This window comes from Neomonachus schauinslandi, chromosome X (assembly GCF_002201575.2).
Source record: "Neomonachus schauinslandi chromosome X, ASM220157v2, whole genome shotgun sequence".
Classification (NCBI taxonomy): Eukaryota; Metazoa; Chordata; class Mammalia; order Carnivora; family Phocidae; genus Neomonachus; species Neomonachus schauinslandi.
The window spans coordinates 70,344,430-70,364,131 of record NC_058419.1 but is presented as its reverse complement, the minus strand read 5'-3'; the positions used below and the strand labels follow the sequence as shown (position 1 = coordinate 70,364,131).

The 19,702-nt window shown below is 37.0% G+C and overlaps 1 protein-coding gene across 1 annotated transcript in view; it reads right to left on the bottom strand.

The window, feature by feature from the left end:
• TEX11 (testis expressed 11) overlaps window positions 1-19,702 on the bottom strand; it is a 292,288-nt gene that overhangs the window by 184,872 nt on the left and 87,714 nt on the right. The gene's annotated exons all lie outside the window — the stretch shown is intronic.

Below are 19,702 nucleotides of genomic sequence, written 5' to 3'. Positions count from 1 at the left end.
GTCTTCCAGAGCTTGGCAGGATCTGTTTTCCTTCAGTCTCCTATACTCACACAAGTTGACATTTTGGTTTTCCCTTTGATTTCATTACCAAACAACTCCAGAGAATGGACAACACTTTGCTTTCATTGTATAATCATGGATTCACTTCTATAAACATTTGCACTGTAGGGTATATCCTTGTCTCCTGAAACTACACTTTCAGAAATCATAACTACCTGTTAAATCCATCAGCTTTCTCCCTATAATTAATATCCTTGTCTTTTCTGTAACTTTTCTCACTGTTTTTTCTCACTCTTATTCCTTAGATTTCTACTTACTTTTTTTTCTCTTTTTGCCAAACAGTTATTGGAAAAAAAGGATCCAGGTACAAAAAATTTTCAAGGCAAGTTATCTATAAATCCTGTTTTGCAGATGAGAAACCTGAGGCCCAGATGCAGTAACTTACACACAATGACATAGTTGGTAAGTGGTAGAACTGAACTTTGAATTCAGATCTTTCTGACTCTAAGGGCCATAATCTTTCCTGTAATATGCCGTCTCTCGTGAAGCTCTTTCTACACTTGGCCTCCCTTCTATTTATTGTCCAGTTCTCCTGTAAGCTTTAAAGATAACTTTGCCATTTTCTTAGTGCAAAGTTTATCACATACACACACGATTATATAAAATACATATGCAGAGTCTACAGAATAAAGATAAAACAAACACCCATGCACTAATCACACAGATAAAGAAACAGAATACAACCACCACAGGCCTCTTGTATACTCTTGCCCATTTGCAACCTCCTATCTTCCCCACAAAGGTAAACACCACCTTGAATTTTGTGCAGTAATTCCCTTTTTCTTCTTTATAGATACTCAATATATTGTTTAGTTTTGCCTGCATTTCACTTCACTAAAACAGAAATATAAATTCTTCTTGGACGTGCTTCTTTCGTTCAATGTCATGATTTTCAGATTCATTTATGTTGATACATGGAATTTATGTGTTTTCATTACTGTATACCAAGGTCTTCAAAGGGTATTCCTTGATCAGCATTACCTGAAAACCTATTAGAAATGCAGGTCTCACCCCAAATCTACTGAATCAGAAAATATGGGTAGGGCCCAATAAACTATGTATGTGTGTGTATTATTTTTAAGAAAATGGATAAAATTATTACTATTGATTTGCATTATGAGAAGTTTCCATTTCAACATAAATTTTAGTACTTATTTAGTAAGGTAATAAATAAGAACACTGTATTTTAATAGGAAATCTAGTTAATATTTATGCATGCTAAAGCTTGAGAACGACTATTGTACAGTATTCCATTGCATGAATATATCAAAATTTATCTACCTATTCTACTTTAGACATCAAAGTTATTTTCAACCCAATTGCTATTTTGAACAATCCTTGCATCAGCTTCTGTACAATCTCCTAGTATAAAAATGCAACAACTTTTTTTTCCAAAGTATATACCTAGGAGTGAAGTTGCTGGGTGGTTGGATATGGTTAAGTTCAACTTTATCAAGTAATCTCAAACTGGTATCCAAAGTAGCTGTATCATGGGATGCCTGGGTGGCTTAGTCAGTTGAGTGTCCAACTCTTGATTTCAGCTCAGGTCATGATCTCAGGGTCGAGAGATCGAGCCCTGTGTCACACTCTGTGCTGAGCACGGAGACTGCTTGTCCTCTCCCTTTGTTCTACCCCCCGGCCCCCACTCGCTCACTCACGCTCTCTGTCTCTCTCAAGTAAATAAATAAATAAAACTCTTCAAAGTAGCTGTATCAATGCTCAAAAAACTAGGAGTGGAAGGGCACTTACTCAACCTGACAAAGGGCATCTATGAAAAACTCACAGCTAACACCATACTGAATGGTGAAATACTGAAAGATTTCTCCCTATGATCAGGAACAAGAAAAAGAAGTCTGCTCTTGCCACTTCTATTCAAAATTGTAATGGACATACTTGCCAGGCAATTAGGGGAGAAAAAGAGACAAAAGGCACCAGACTGGAAGGAAGAAGTAAAATTATCTCTATTTGCAGATAACATGATCTTGTATATAGAAAATCCTATTCCCTATAAAAATACCAATAGTATTTTACACAGAACTAGAACAAATAATCCTAAATATATATGAAACCACAAAAGACCGCCCCTCAATAGCCAAAGCAATCTTGAAAAAGAAAAGCAAAGCTGGAGGCCTCACAAGTCAGGACTTCAAGTTATATTATAAAGCTGTAGTGATCAAAACAGTATGGTATTGGCACAAAAACAGACACACAGATCAATGGAACAGAAAACCAAGAAATGAACCCACAATTATATGGTCAATTGATCTTCAACAAAGCAGAAAAGAATATCCAATGGGAAAAAGAGTCTCCTCAATAAATTGTGTTGGGAAAACTGGATAGGAACATGCAAAAGAATGAAACTGGACCACTTTCTTACACCACACACAAAAATAAATTCAAAATGGATAAAAGACCTAACTGTGAGATAGGAAACCATAAAAATCCTAGAAGAGAGCACAGGCAGTAACCTCTCTGACATCAGCCATAGCAACTTTTTCTAGATAGGTTCCCTGAAGCAAGGGAAACAAAAGCAAAAATAAACTATTGGGATTACTTCAAAATAAAAAGCTTCTGCACAGTCAAGGAAAAAAATCAACAAAACTAAAAGGTAATCTAAGGAATCACAGAGATTATTTGCAAATGACATATCCTATAAAGGGTTAGTATCTAATATATATAAAGAATTTACACAACTCAAAACCCTAAAATCAAATAATCCAATTAAAAAATGGGCAGAAGACATGGGACAGACATTTCTCCAAAAAGACATACAGATGGGCAACAGACACATGAAAAGATGCTCAACATCACTCATCATCAGGGAAACATAAATCAAAACCACCATGAGATATCACCTCATACCTGTCAGAACGGCTAAAATCAACAACACAAGAAACAACAGGTATTGCTGAGGATGTGGAGAAAAGGAACCCTTCTACACTGTTGGTGGGAATGAAAACTGGTTGCAGCCACTCTGGAAAACAGTATGGAGCTTCCTCAAAAAGTTAAAAATAGAACTACCCTATGATCCGCAATCACACTACTGGGTACTTACGCAAAGAATACAAAAACACTAACTCAAAGGGATACATGCACCCCTATTTTTATAGCAGCATTACTTATCATACGCAAGGTATTGAAACAGACCAAATGTCCATCGACTGACGAATGGATGATGAAGATGTGGTACACACACACACACACACAGGAATTTTATTCAGCCATAAAAAGAAGGAAATTTTGCCATTTGCAATGACACTGATGGAGCTAGAGAGTATACTGCTAAGTGAAATAAGTCAGAAAAAGACAAATACCATATGATTTCCCTCATCTGTGGAATTTAAGAAATAAAACAATGGACAATGAAAAAAAGAGAAAAATCAAAAAACAGGTTCTTAACTATAGAGAACAAACTGATGGTTACCAGAAAGGAGGTGGGTGGGGGGATGGATGAAATAGGTGAAGAGGATTAAGAGTACACCTAACCTGATGAGCACTGAGTAATGTATGGAATTGTTGAATCAGTATATTGTACACCTGAAACTAGTATAACACTGTATGTTAAATATACTGGAATTAAAATTTTAAAAAATAAGCTGTAATAGAAACAGTGCACTTATGTAAAACTAGGGGGAAAAAAAAGAATGAGATCTTGCTATTTGCAACAACATGAATGGATCTAGAGGGTATTATGCTGTGAAATAAGTCAGAGAAAGACAAATACCATATAATTTCACTTATATGTGGAATCTCAAAAACAAAAGAAAACACAACAAACAGAAACAGACTAATAAATACAGAGAACAAACTGATGGTTGCTAGAGGGAGGAGAGTTGAGGGCAAGGGCAGAATAGGTGAAGGGGATTAAGAGGTACAAACTTCCAATTAGAAAACAAGTCATAGGGGGCGCCTGGGTGGCTCAGTTGGTTAAGCGACTGCCTTCGGCTCAGGTCATGATCCTGGAGTCCCGGGATCGAGTCCCGCATCGGGCTCCCTGCTCGGCAGGGAGTCTGCTTCTCTCTCTGACCCTCCCCCGTCTCATGCTCTCTCTCTCTCTATCTCATTCTCTCTCTCAAATAAATAAATAAAATCTTTAAAAAAAAAAAAAAGAAAACAAGTCATAGGGATGAAAAAGTATAATGCAGGGAATATTTTAACAATGTTGTATGGTGACAGATGGTAACTACCCTTATTACAGTGAGTATTTTATAATGTATGTAACTGTTGAATCACTATGTTGTACACCTGGAGTAATAACACTGTATGTCAACTATATTTCAACAATAAAAATTAAAATCCTAAGAAATTTAATAAAAACCTATTAAAGCTAAAAATTAGTTCAGAAAGATTCCAACATCCGTATTTTAAAAATCAATGGTATTTCTATATACTAACCATAAACAATCCAAAATTGAAGTTAAGAAAATAATTCCATTTTTTTAAAGATTTTATTTATTTGACAGAGAGAGACACAGCGAGAGAGGGAACACAAGCAGGGGGAGTGGGAGAGGGAGAAGTAGGCTCCCTGCGGAGCAGGGAGCCCGATGTGGGGCTCGATCCCAGGACCCTAGGATCATGACCTGAGCCGAAGGCAGACGCTTAATGACTGAGCCACCCAGGCACCCCGAAAATAATTCCATTTTAAGTAGCATCAAAAAGAATAAAATACATAGAAATAAATTAAACAAAAGGGCAAGATTTGAATACTGAAAACCACAGGACACTGTTGAAAGAAATTAGAGACCTAACTAAATGAAAACACATCCCACGTTCCTGAATTGAGGACTTAATATTGTTAGATGACAACAATCCCCTAGTTTATCTACAGATTCAATGCAATCCCTGTCAAATTTCCAGGGGCTTCTTTGCAGAAGTTGACAAAATGACCCCCAAATTTATATGAAAACGCAAGAGTTCTAGAATGGCCAAAACATTCTTTACAAAGAACAAAATAGGAAGACTCAGACTTCCAATTCCAAAGTGATATACTACTTTACAGTGACATCAGTTGTAGATGAGAATTCCCAGTGTTCCACATCCTTGTCAACACTTGGAATTATCAGACTTTTAAGTTTTTGCCAATCTGGTGGGTATTTTACCTCTTTAATGTGTTCTTTTTATCCTCCTAGACCTCTACTGTGAGTCATTCCTAAAGTTCAGCTCCTCTAAAGCTAAATACTTTTTTTCTCTATACGCTCTCCTTCGGGAACCTTACCCACATTCTGGCTACAAACACCTTTTAGCAAAGAAAATTTGTTGCAGGACCTTTTTTAGGGTAATAGTTTCATTGAGTTATAATTTATATACCATTCAATTCACCCATTTAAAGCACACAACTCAACAATTTTTAGTATATATACAAAGTTGTTTAACTATCACAACGGTCAGTTTTAGAACATTTTCATCACCTCAAAAAGAAACCTTGTACCCTTCAGTAGTCCTTCTCTATCTCCCCATGCCCCAAGCCCTAGCATCCACTATTCTACTTCATGTCTATATATATTTGCCTATTTTGGACATTTCATATAAATAGAATGATATAATATGTGTTCTATTGTGGCTGATTTCCTTCAATTAGCATAATATTTTCAAGGTTCATTAATATGTAGCATGTATCAGTACTGTGCTCATTTTTATAGCTGAATAATATTCTAGTATATGGATATACCATTATTTGCTTATCCATTCATCAGTTGATGGACATCTGGGCTGTTTCCATCATTTGGCTATTGTAAATAAGGGTGCTAGAAACATTCATGCACAAGTTTTTGTGCAGGCACGTTTCCAGTTCTTTTAAGTATATACCTAGGAATGAATTGCTGGATCATATGGTAACTCTATGTTTAACTTTTTGAGGAACTGCCAAACTGTTTTCCCAAGTGGCTATACCATTTTACATTCCCACCAGGAGTATACATAGCTTGTAATTATTCCACATTCATACCAACAATTGTTTTTGTCCATTTTTTTAAATTATACTAATCCTAGTGGGGTGTGAAGTGATTCCTCATTGTGCTTTTGATTTTCATTTCTCTGATAATTAATGATGTTGAGCACCTTTCCATGTGCTTATTGGCTATTGGTATATATATCTTCTTTGAAGAAATGTCTATTCAGATCCTTTGTTCATTTTTATTTTTTTATTTTTATTTATTTATTTTTTTTTTTTAAAGATTTTATTTATTTGACAGAGAGAGACACAGCGAGAGAGGGAACACAAGCAGGGGGAGTGGGAGAGGGAGAAGCAGGCTTCCCGCGGAGCTGGGAGCCCGATGCGGGGCTCGATCCCAGGACCCCGGGATCATGACCTGAGCCGAAGGCAGGCGCTTCACGACTGAGCCACCCAGGCGCCCCTCATTTTTATTTTTTTTAAAGATTTTATTTATTTATTAGAGAGAGAGAGAGAGCGAGGAGAGACAGTGAGAGAGTACAAGCGGGAAGGAGAGGGAGAAGCAAGCTCCCTGCAGAGCAAGGAGCCCGATGCAGGGCTCGATCCCAAGACCCTGGGATCATAACCTGAGCTGAGGGCAGACACTTAACGACTGAGCCACCCAAGCGCCCCTCTTTTGTTCATTTTTAATTAGCTGTTTATCTTACTAGTGAGTAGTACAAGTTTTTTTATTTATTCTGGATACTAGACACTTATCAAATATGTAATTTGCAAACATTTTCTCCCATTTTATTGGGAGGATCCCATGGGTTGTATTTTCACTTTCTTGATGATTTTGCTTGAAGCAAAACTCTCATTTTAATGAAGCCCAATTTTATCTAATTTTCCTTTTTGCTTGTGCTTTTGGAGGCTTGTCAAAGCACCCAAGACTTTTTCAATTTCATTATACCAATAAATTTTCAAAAATAACGTTATGGAACAATATAAAGCTACCAAATTTTAATTTTCCTTCAAAAACAGATATTTAAAAATTTTACTCTAAGTTCCAGTTCCAGCCAAAATGGAGCATGGCTCCTAAATCTTCTACTAATTACAACTAAAAACTCTGAGCAAGATATACAAAGCAACAACCTGAGGACCCTGAAAAGTAAAAAGTAGAAATATTTCAGTGAGGCATAGAAACATAGAGAAGTGAACTGAGTGGGAATGGTGAGTTTCCTAGAATTTTTTTCTTTCAAAAATCTAATGGTATATGGGGCACCTGGGTGGCTCAGTCGGTTGGGTGTCTGACCTGGGCTCAGGTCATGATCCCAAGCTCCTGGGATCAAGCCCTGCATCAGGCTCTCTGCTCAGCAGGGAGTCTGTTTCTCCCTCTCCCTCTGCTCTGTCCCACTTATGCTCTCTCTCTCTCTCTCAAATAAATAAACAAAATCTTTTAAAAAAATCTAATGGTATAGGAAATTTGTTTCTCTTCTGCCTAATCTCTAAATGAGGCCAAAAAATTTATTCATCCAGATAAATTTTCTTCTGGCCTGGAGAATTTTTTAACAGGCTCTGACCTCAGGTAGATATGGAGTTCAAATTTACACTACTGATATGGTCCAAGAACTGAAAAATCAAAATAAAAGTAGCCAAATGAGTGATACTTCATGGACAGATGGCTAAAGCAAACAGACAGCTTCTTTGTCGGGCCATGACCTCAATCCATGCTGTATAGGACTCTAAAAGATTAATTTCCATTAAAGACAAACTAAAAATTCATACTGAGAAAGAGCAGCAGGGTCAACTTGTTTCCAGGTAACTTGCCTGCACGTCATAACTATATTTCATATGTTCAAAAAGTTAGAGACTTCTACACTTATATCCAAAACAACTGAAAGCAGGGAATCAAACAGTTATTTGTACACCCACATTCACAGCAGCATTATTCACATAGCCAAAGGTAAAAACAACCAACATGTTCATCAATGAAAAAATGGATAAACAAAATGTGGTACATACATAGAAAGGAATATTATTCAGCCTTAATAAGGAAAAAAATTTCTGATACATGTTATAACATAGGTGAACCTGTGGACATTTTCATACATGAAATATGTCAGTCACAAAAGGACAAACAGTGTTTGATTTCACTTATATGAGATATCTAGAATAGCCAAATTCAGGGACAGAAAGAATGGTGACTGCCAGGAACTAGAGGGAAAAGAGAATGGGGAATTATTATTTAATGGGTACAGGTTTACATTTTGTAAGAGGAAAAGTTCTGGAGATGGATGGTAGTGATGGATATACAATATAAATATACTTAATGCCACTGAACTATACACTTAAAATGGTTAAGATGGTAAATTCTATGCTATGAAAAATTTTTAAATATGAAAGCAGGAATGGCTATATTAATAACAGATAAAGTAGACTGTAGAGCAAAAAAAAATTACCAGTAACTGAGAAGAACATTATATGATGATAAAAGGGTCAATCCACCAAGAAGAAATAGTAACTCTAAATACGTATGCACCAAACAAAAGAGCTGCGAAATATTTGATGGAACAATTTATGGAAATACAACTACTGTTGGAGACCTCAACACTTCCACCTCAAAAACTCATAGAACTAGATAAAAACTCAGTAAAGATATAGAAGAACTCAACAATACCATCAATCAACAGAATCTAACTGACATTTATAGAATACTCCACTCAAAAAGAGCTGAATACACATACTTAAAGTGTTCACAGGATATTTACCAACATATACTATATCCTGGGCCACAAAACAAACCACCAAGAAACTGGAAAGAGAGCCTACACACTGGGAGATATTTGCAAACCAGACATGTGACAAAGAACTCTTATCATGAATATATAAAGAACTCTCAAACTCAACAGTAAAAAGTTAAACAATCCAATTATAAAATGGACAAGAGCTATGAAGAGACATTTCACCAAAGAGGAGCACATGCAAAGGTGTTCAACATCATTAGTCATTAGAAAGTATGAATGAAAACCACCATATACCTATTAATAGGGCTAAAATATAAAAACAGTGACAATACCAAATGCTAGGAAAATGCAGAGAAATTGGAACTCTCATAGACTGTTGGTGGAAATGCAAAACAGTACAGCTACTCTTTTTTTTTTAAGATTTATTTATTTACTTTAGAGAGAGAGAGAGCATGGGTTGGGGGGGGGCAGAGAGAATCTCAAGAAGACTCTGTGCTGAGCGTGGAGCCCAATGTGGGGCTCAATCTCATGACCCTGAGATCATTACCTAAGCCGACTCCAAGAGTTGGAGTCGCCCCAGTACAGCCACTCTTGAAAACAGTTTGGCAATGTCTTAAAAACCAAATAACCCCAAAATTGCACACCCAGGCATTTACCCAGAAAAATGAAAACTTATATCCACACAAAAACCTATATACAAATATTCATGGCAAGTTTATTTATAACAGCAGAATCTGAAAACAACCAAGGTTTCCTTTCATAGATGAATAGTTAAACAAACTGATTCCATCTATATCATGCACTACTCAGCAATGAAAGAAACCAACTATTGATACACAGGAAAAGTTGGATGGATTTCAAGGGTATTATGCTAAGTGAAAAAAGCCAATCTCAAAAGGTCACAAACTGCTTAATTCCATTTGTGTAATATTCTTGGAATGACAATATTACAGAGATGAAAAAATAGAGGTTGCAAGGGCTTAGGGGTGGGGCATGTATGAGTGTGAATTAAAAGGTAGCATGAGAGAAACATCTGGAGTGATGAAATAGTTCAGTATCTTACTGCCATGGTAGTTACATGAATCTACACATGGAATAAAATGGCATAGACCTATACACATACATTATACCAATGACAATTTACTGTTTTTGATACAGTAATGTAGCAGGTAATCATTAGAGGAAGCTTGGGGAAGGGAACACAGGACTTTGTGCTATCTGCTGGGGGTGGGTGTTAAAATTTTCTTCTGAATCCTAACCATGATTGTTTTTATTATTTTTTCCTTTGTACTACTTTTGTAACTTCCTATGACTCTATAACTATTTCAAAATAAAGCTTTTTTTTAAAAGAAAGAATGTGAAGACATTTCTAAGCATATAAATGTTGAATGAAATTAGTCCTCATCAGTACAGCAGCACCACAAGAAACGTTGAAAGATGCCTGTAATGGCTACTTTTATGTGTCAACTTGACTCGGTCACAGGGTACCTAGATAGTTTGTCAAACATTATTCTGGGTCTTTCTGTTTCTGGATGATATTAACATTCAAACCAGTAGACTGAGTAAAGAAGATTGCTCTCCATAATGTGAGTATGACTTACCCAATCAGTTGAAAGCTTGAACAGAACAAAAAGGCTGACCTTGCCCTGAATAAGACAGAACTCTTCCTGACTTAACAGATTTTGAACTGGGACACCGGCTTTATTCTGCCTTTGGACTAGAACTAAAACACTGGCTCTTCTTGAGTTTCAAGTCTGCCAGCCTTCAACCTGGAACTGTATCATTAGCTCTCCTGGTTCTCAGGCCTCTGGACTCAGACTGGAACTACATTTTCAGCTCTCCTGAGTCTCCAGCTTACCAACTCACCCTGCAGATCTTGAGACTCACCAGCCTCCATAAGGCTGTGAGCTGCCAATTCCTTACCATCCCCCCCAACCCTCTCTTTCCATATCTATATACATCTATATTGATATAGATATGATATAGATATGATATAGGTATACATGTAGACATAGACATAGACATAAATATAGGTATCTCCTACTGGTCTCTCTGGAGAATCCTAACACAGTGTTCTTCAAACAGAAGAAAAATAACAAGATGGAAATTTTGATATATACAAAGGAATAAAAATCATTTGAAATGGTAACTACATGTGTAAATATCTAAGATTTTTATTATTTATATCACTTTTAAAGGAAAATTGACAATACAAACAAAAATAGTAAGAATTATTAATTTTATATCATATGTAAAAGTAAAATGCACAACAACAATAGCATAAAGGTCAGGCTGGGAGATATGGAAGTATACTATGATGACATATGAAGGTAGACCAAGATAAGCTATATAGTATAAACACTAAAGAAACCACTAAAATAACAAAACAAAGTTATAACTAATAAGCCAACAAAAGAAATGAAAGTGAATCTTAAAAATTACTCAAATATGTCATGTAACAAGGCCTTTTTAATTACTCTTTTCAAAGTTTCCTTGGCTAGTCTCACTGCTTATTCTTCTAGATAATCCTTAGAATCTTTTCATAATATCCCAATATAAATTCTTCAGGAGGTTGGTATAAAAATTATACTGCATTCATTAACTATTTTGAAAAAATAGTCTAATAATCCAAAAGAAGGTAGAAAAAGAAGAAAAGGGGAATAAACAATATATGGGACAATTAGAAAATAAACAAGATGATAAACTCAAACTTAACCATATCAATAATCACATCATATGTAAACATTCTAAACACCGCAGTTAAAAGACCAAGATTGTCAGATTCAACAAAAAAAGCAAGACTGGAGCACCTGGGTGGCTCGGTTGGTTAGGCGACTGCCTTCGGCTCGGGTCATGATCCTGGAGTCCCGGGATCGAGTCCCGCATCGGGCTCCCTGCTCGGCGGGGAGTCTGCTTCTCCCTCTGACCCTCCCCCCTCTCATGTGCTCTCTCTCTCATTCTCTCTCTCAAATAAATAAATAAAATCTTAAAAAAAAAAAAAAAAGCAAGACTGAACTATATGCAGCTTACAAGACACGCTCTTTAAACACAAAGACCTGAGTGGTGAAAAGGACACAAGATATACCATGCTAACACCAGTCAATGGAAGCTGAAGTAACTATAATAATAAAGACAAAGTAGATTAAAGAGCAACTCTGGTACATATCCATAAAATGAGGTATTACTCAACAATAAGGGAATAAACTATGCATACACACAACATGAATGAATCTCAGAATAATTATGCTGAGTGAAAGAAGCCATATAAAACAAGAATATATTCTCTATGATTCCATTTGTATAAGTCTCTAGAAAACACAAACTAATCTATGATGACAGAAAGCAGATCAGCTGTTACTTAAGGAAAAGTGGGAGAGAGGGTTGACAAAAGGACATGAAGGAACTTTGAGCAGTGATGTATATATGCACTACCCTGATTGTGGTGACTGTTTCACAGATTTATACATATGTTAAAACTCATCAAATTTTATACTTTAAACATGTGCAGTTTATTGTATGTCAATTATAACTCAATAAAACTGGTAATTAAGAGTAATTAAGAATCAGTTGAAAAAATAGGAATACAGAAATCCATACTGATACTAAATGAAATAAGCCAATAAGTAAGTAAATAATAAATAAATACTAAATGAATGCTTATAGTAGAATGCTGACTGCCACCTAGTAAATGTGGAGGGAGTGCTAAAGTTCAAAAATGATCATTTGGCAGGGTGCGTGGCTGGCTCAGTCAGTAAAGCATGTGACTCCTGATGCCAGGGTTGTGAGTTCGAGCCCCACATTGGGTGTAGAGATTACTTAAAAATTAAAATAAAAAAAAACGATCATTTGGCAACAATCTTAAGACTGGTTTAAGCAACAGCACTAACTCTAAAGGGAAATTTTAATGAGAAACGGGGTACATACACAATTTTAAGCCTCCCCACTATTCGTTTCATGGGAAAAATAATAAATATACAATGAAGAAATTGGGCAGCACCTTTGCCCAGGTGATCAACATTAACATCACCAATAAAGAGCAGATAGACATCATGGGCTCCCAGATGAGATGCCCTGAGAAAGGACACATTACCATCATTTATGTAGCATTCCAGTCACAAAAGTATAAACTGAATCTAATCATGAGATAAACCTCAAATGAAGAACTTTCACTTAAAACAAGATGGGAAGCTACTGTATTCTTCCAACATGTCAATGACACAAAAGTCAAAGAAAGGTTGCGGAAATGTTCCAGAGTACAGGAGACTAAGAAGACATGACAAATAAATAGAATACCTGATCCTAGAGTAACCCCATATTGGAAAGAAAAAATGCGGGGCGCCTGGGTGGCTCAGTTGGTTAAGTGACTGCCTTGGCTCAGGTGATGATCCTGGAGTCCCAGGATCGAGTCCTGCGTCGGGCTCCCTGCTCAGTGGGGAGTCTGCTTCTCCCTCTGACCCTCCCCCATCTTGTGCTCTCTCTTTCATTCTCTCTCTCAAATAAATAAAATCTTTAAAAAAAAAGAAAAGAAAAATGCTATAAAGCTCATTATTATGGGTATATAATATATATTAAATCCCTCAATAATATGGAAATATTATGGGTTATAGTCCCTCAACAATATGTAAAGAGAGTGCACAAATATTAATAACAGGTGAATCTGGGTAAAGTATATACAGGTGGTTTTTTTTTTTTTAGATTTTATTTGTTTATTTGAGAGAGAGAGAGCAAGCACCGGGTGAAGCGAAGAGGGAGAGGGAGAGAATCTCAAGCAGACTCCAAGCTAAGCACAGAGCCCAATGCAGGGCTTGATCCTGAGATCACAACGTGAGCCGAAATCAAGATCGGAATCTTAACTAACTGTGCCACCCCGGCACCCCGTATATACTGGTGTTCTTTGGACTATTCTCACTCTTGCAACTTTTCTATAAGTTTGAAATTATTTCCAAATAAAACCTTTTTAAGTGTCTATTGCCACTGAAATCCCAATACACCCAATTTAGGTACGTCCAGGATCAATCATTAGGCTATTAAATACAGTAATTCAGGAATAATAGCAATAATTGCTATAAAAACTACAACTTTTGCATCCAGTGAACAGAGAGACATGCTGGCAAGAAGGCATATAGCTGGTATGCAATCTCCTCAGTTCTCCTGCCCTGTTTATTGGCGGGGGGGAGAGAAATTGCTTCTTAGCAAATATAAAAAGCATGCAATTTTTGAAAGTGTTTATTTCTATTAATATTTTTAAATTAAAAAAATTTAATGTTAAAAAGGTTTTTCAGCATTAAATAATTCCATCCACATGATATAAATTTCAGGAAAATATAATTCAAGTAAGTGGTCTGTTTGGGAAATTTAATATTCTGGTTAATCAACTATTCATTTTTATGCTTCTAATCTCTTTTTAAAAATTCTAAAACATGGGGTGCCTGGGTGGCTCAGTTGGTTAAGCGACTGCCTTCGGCTCGGGTCATGATCCTGGAGTCCCTGGATCGAGTCCCGCATCGGGCTCCCTGCTCGGCAGGGAGCCTGCTTCTGCCTCTGACCCTCCCCCCTCTCATGCTCTCTCTGTCTCATTCTCTCTGTCTCAAATAAATAAATAAAATCTTTAAAAAAAAAAAATTCTAAAACGTGTCAGTATAAAGGAAAGGAGGACCCTAGGCTCATCTCCTCCCACAAACACAACTAGATAATTAAAAAATCATCCTAAATACCAGAGAAATCAACCTGAAGACTGACAGAACAAACTCCATAACTAAAGGGAGAGAAGAGGCCATACTGAAAAAGGATCAGAAGACATAACTGGCTTTTCTAACACAGAGAAGGCAGAGATTTCAACAAAATGCAAAGATGGAAGAATTTATCCAAAATGAAAGAACAAGATAAGGCCATGGCCTTATCTCAGAGATCTAAGTGGAACAGATATAAGTAACATGCCTGATGAAGAATTTAAAGCAACAATCACAAGAGTACTCATTGTACTTTGTCTTTTCTCATTGACTTGAGAAAAGAATAGAGGACATTGGTAAGACCCTTACCACAGTGATAAAAAGAATCAGTCAGGACGCCTGGGTGGCTCAGTCGGTTGGGTGTCTGCCTTCAGCTTGGGTCATGATCCCAGGGTCCTGGGATCAAGTCCTGAATCAGGCTCCTTGCTTAGCAGGGAGCCTGCTTCTCCCTCTGCCTGCTGCTCCCCCTGCTTATGTGCTCTTTCTCTGACAAATAAGTAAATAAATAATTAAAAGAAAGAATCAGTCATGCAGAGAAAGGGGAACCCTCTTGCACTGTTGGTGGGAATGCAAACTGGCACAGTCACTCTGGAAAACATTATGGAGTTTCCTCCAAAAGTTAAAAATAGAACTATCCTACAATCCAGCAATTGCACTACTAGGTATTTACCCAAAGGATTAAAAATACAGATTCAAAGGGATCCATGCAGCCCCATGTTTGTAGCAGCATTGTCAACAATAGCCAAATTATGGAGAGAGTTCAAATGTCCATTGACTGATGACTGGATAAAGATGTGGGGTGTGTGTGCACGTGCGAGCGCGCATGTATATTTATGTAGTGGAATATTACTCTCCCATCAAAAAGGATGAAATCTTGCCATTTGCAATGACATCAATGGAGCTGGAGTGTATTATGCTAAGTTAAATATCAGTCAGAGAAAGACAAATACCATATGATCTCACTCCTATGTGGAACTCAAGAAACAAAAGAGATGAACATATGGGAAAGGGGGAAAAAAGGAGAGATGGAAACAAATCATAAGAGACTCTTAACAATAGAGAACAAACTAAGAGTGGATGGAGGGAGGTGGGTGGGGGATGGGCTAGATGGGTGATGGGTATTAAAAAGGGCACTTGCTGGGGTAGCTGGGTGGCTCAGTCAGTTAAGTGTCTGCCTTCAGCTCAGGTCTTGATCTCAGGGTCCTGGCATCAAGCCCCGTGTCAGGGCCCCTGCTCAGCAGGGAGTCTGCTTCTCCCTCTCCCTCTGCCTCTCCCCACTGCTCCTGCTCTCTCTCTCTATCCGTATCTCTTTGTCTTAAATTAATAAATAAAAAATTCTTTAAAAAAATAAATAAAAAATAAATTAAATAAAATTAAAAAATAAAAAAGAATCAGAGATGAAAAGTGCAATAAATGAGATTGAAAACAGGCTTGATGCAATGAACAGCAAGCTAGAAGAAGCAGAGGAACAAATTAGTGACCTAGAAGACAAAATAATGGAAAATAATAAAGCTGAACAAAAGAGATGAAGAAGAATTATGCAACATGAGAAAAGACTTAGGGAACTCAGTGACTCCATGAATCATAACATTTGTATAATAAGAGTTCCAGAAAAAGAGGAAAGAGAAAAGGGAGCAGAAAATTTATTTCAAGCAACAGCTGAAAACTTCCCTAATCTGGGGAAGGAAAGAGACACCCACATCCAGGAGGCACAGAGGACTCCCATCAAAATCAACAAAAGCATGCCAAGACCAAGACATATTGCAATTAAATTGGAAAAATACAGTGATAAGGAAAAAATCTTAAAAATGGCAAGACAAAAGAAGTCCTTAATAGCTGGAGATTTCTTAACAAAAATGTGGACAGCCAGAAGGGAGTGGCATGATATATTCAACACGCTGAATGGGAAAAGTCTGTAGCTAAGAATACTGTATCCAGCAAGGCTATCATTCAGAATAGAAGGAGAAAGAGTTTCCCAGACAAACAAAAACTAAAGGAGTCCGTGACCACTAAACCAGCCCTGCAAATAATATTAAAGGGAACTCTCTGAGCAGGAAAGAAAGACCAAAAGCGACAAAGGTTAGAAGGGAAAAGAGAAAATCTCCAGAAACAATGACAAAACAAGGAATAAAACGGCACTGAATACACTTCTATCAATAATAACTGTGAATGTGAACAGACTAAATGCTCGAATCAAAATACAGGGCATCAGAATGGATAAGAAAACAAGTCCCATCTATGTGCTGCCTACAAGAGACTCATTTTAGACCTAAAGACACCTGCAGAATAAAAGTGAGGAGAAGGAGAAACATCTACAGCACAAATGGATATCAAAAAAAAAAAACAGAGTAGCAATATTTATATAAGATAAACTGGACTTTAAAACAAAGACTATAGCAACAAAGAAGGGCACTATATAATAATAAAGGGGACAATCCAGCAAGAAGATCTAACAATTTTAAGTATTTATGCACCCAACATGGGAGCACCCAAATATATAAAACAATTAATCACAAACACAAAGGAACTCATTGATAATAATACAGTAATAGTAGGGACAGCAATGGGCAGATCATCTAAGCAGAAGAACAACAAGGAAAGAAGGGCTCTGAATGACGCACTGGACCAGATGAACTTAACAGATATATTCAGAACATTCCATTCTAAAATACCAGAATACACATTCTTTTCAAGTGCACATGCAACATTCTCAGAATAAATCACATACTAGGTCATGAAACAGGCCTCATCAAATACAAAAAGGCTGAAATCATACCATGCGCCTTTACTGATAGCAATGCTATGAAACAACAAGTCAACCACAAGAAAAAATTTGGAAAGACCACAAATAAATGGAGGTTAAACAACATTCTACTAAACAATGAACGGGATAACCAGGAAACCAAATAACAAACAAATGAGATTGAAAACATGACAGTACAAAGCTTTGGGATGCAGCAAAAGTGGTTCAAAGAGGGAAGTATATAGCAATACAGATCTACCTCAAGAATCGAGAAAAGTCTCAAAAAACAACCTAACCTTACACCTAAAGGAGCTACAGAAAGAACAACAAAGCTTAAAGCCAGCAAAGGTAGGAAATAATAAAGATTAGAGCAAAAATAAATGATAAACTAAAAAAGCAATAGAGCAGATCAATGAAACCAGGACCTGGTACTTTGAAAAAATTAATAAAATTTGGGGTGCCTGGGTGGCTCAGCTGGTTAAGCATCTGCCTTCGGCTCAGGTCATGATCCTGGAGTCCCGGGATAGAGCTCCATGTCAGGCTCCCTGCTCGGGGGGGGGGGGGGGGTGTCTGCTTCTCCCTCTCCCTCTGCTCCTCCCCCTACTCATGCTCGTGCTCTCTCTCTGCATCTCTCTCTCAAATAAATAAATAAAATTTTTAAAAAATTAATAAAATTGATAACCTCTATCCAGACTTATCAAAAGGGGAAAGGACCCAAATAAATGAAATCACAAATGAGACAGGAGAAATAACCAACACCACAGAAATACAAATAATTATAAGAGAATATGATGAAAAGCTATATGCCAACAAACTGGACAACCTGGAAGAAATGCACAAATTCCTAGAAACATATAAACTATCACAACTGAAACAGAAGAAACAGAAACAGAAAACTTGAACAGACTGATAACCAGCAAAGCAATTGAATCAGTAATCCAAAAACGTCCAACAAACAAAAGTCCAGGGCCAGATGGCTTCACGGGGTAATTTTACCAGACATTTAAAGAAGCGTTAATACCTATTCTTCTCAAACTGTTCCAAAAAACACAAAAGGAACAAATTCATTCTATGAGGCCAGCATTACCCTCATTCCAAAACCAGATAAGGCCTCCACTAAAAAAGAGGACTACAGGCCAAGATGCCTGATGAACATGAATGAAAAACTCTCAATAAAATACTAGCATACTGAATCCAACAATACATTTAAAAAGTCATTCACCATGATCAAGTGGGATTTATTCCTGGGCTGCAAGGGTGGTTCAGTATTCACAAATAAATCCAGGTGATATACCACATTAACAAAAGAAAGGATAAGAACTATATGATCTTTTCAATAGATCCAGAAAAAGCAGTTGACAAAGTACAACATCCATTCATGATAAAAACCCTCAACAAAGGTTTAGAGGGAACAAACCTCAACATAATAAAGGCCATGTATGAAAAATCCATAGCTAATATCATCCTCAGTGGGGAAAAACTGAGAGCTTTTCCTCTACAGTCAGGAACAGGACAGGGATGTCCAGTCTCACCACTGCTATTTAACATAGTACTGAAAGTCCTATCCTTAGCAATCAGAACATAAAAAGAAATAAAAGGCATCCAAATCAGCAAGGAAGAAGTCAAACTTTCACTGTTCGCAGATGACATGATTCTCATGATTTCTATACGAAAACCCAAACGGGGCGCCTAGGTGGCTCAGTCGTTAAGCGTCTGCCTTTAGCTCAGGTCATGATCCCAGGGTCCTGGGATCGAGTCCCACATCAGGCTCCCTGCTCAATGGGGAGCCTGCTTCTCCCTCTCCCACTCCCCCTGCTTGGGTTCCCTCTCTGTCTCTCTCTCTCTCTCTAATTAATTAATTAATAAAAAGAAAACCTGAACAACTCCACCAGAAAATTGCTGGAACTGATAAACAATTTCTGTAAAGTCACAGGATACAAAATCAATGTACAGAAACCTGTTGCATTACTATATACCAATAATGAGGAAGCAGAAAGATAAATTAAGAAAACAATCCCACTTACAATTGCACCAAAAACTACCTGGGAAACATCCTAGCCAAAGAGGTAAAAGACCTGTACTCTGAAAACTATAAAACACTGATGGAAGAAACTGAAGATGACACAAAGAATGGAAAGACATTCCACGCTCATGAATTGGGAGGACCAATATTATTCAAATGTCTGTACTACCCAAACTGACCTATACATTTAATGCCATCCCTATCAAAATACCACCAGCATTTTTCACTGAGCTAGAACAAACAATCCTAAAACTGTATGGAACCACAAAAGACCCAGAATAGCCAAAGATACCTTGAAAAAGAAATGAAAAGCTGGAGGCATCATAATTCTGGACTCCAAGTTATATTACAAAGCTGTAGTGATCAAAATAGTATGGTACTGGCACAAAAATAAATACATAGATCAATGGAACAGAAAAGAAAAAAAGCCCAGAAATGAACCTACAACTATATGGTCAATTAAACTTCAACAAAGCAGGAAAGAATATCAAATGGAAAAAAGACAGTGTCTTCAACAAATGGTGCTGGGAAACA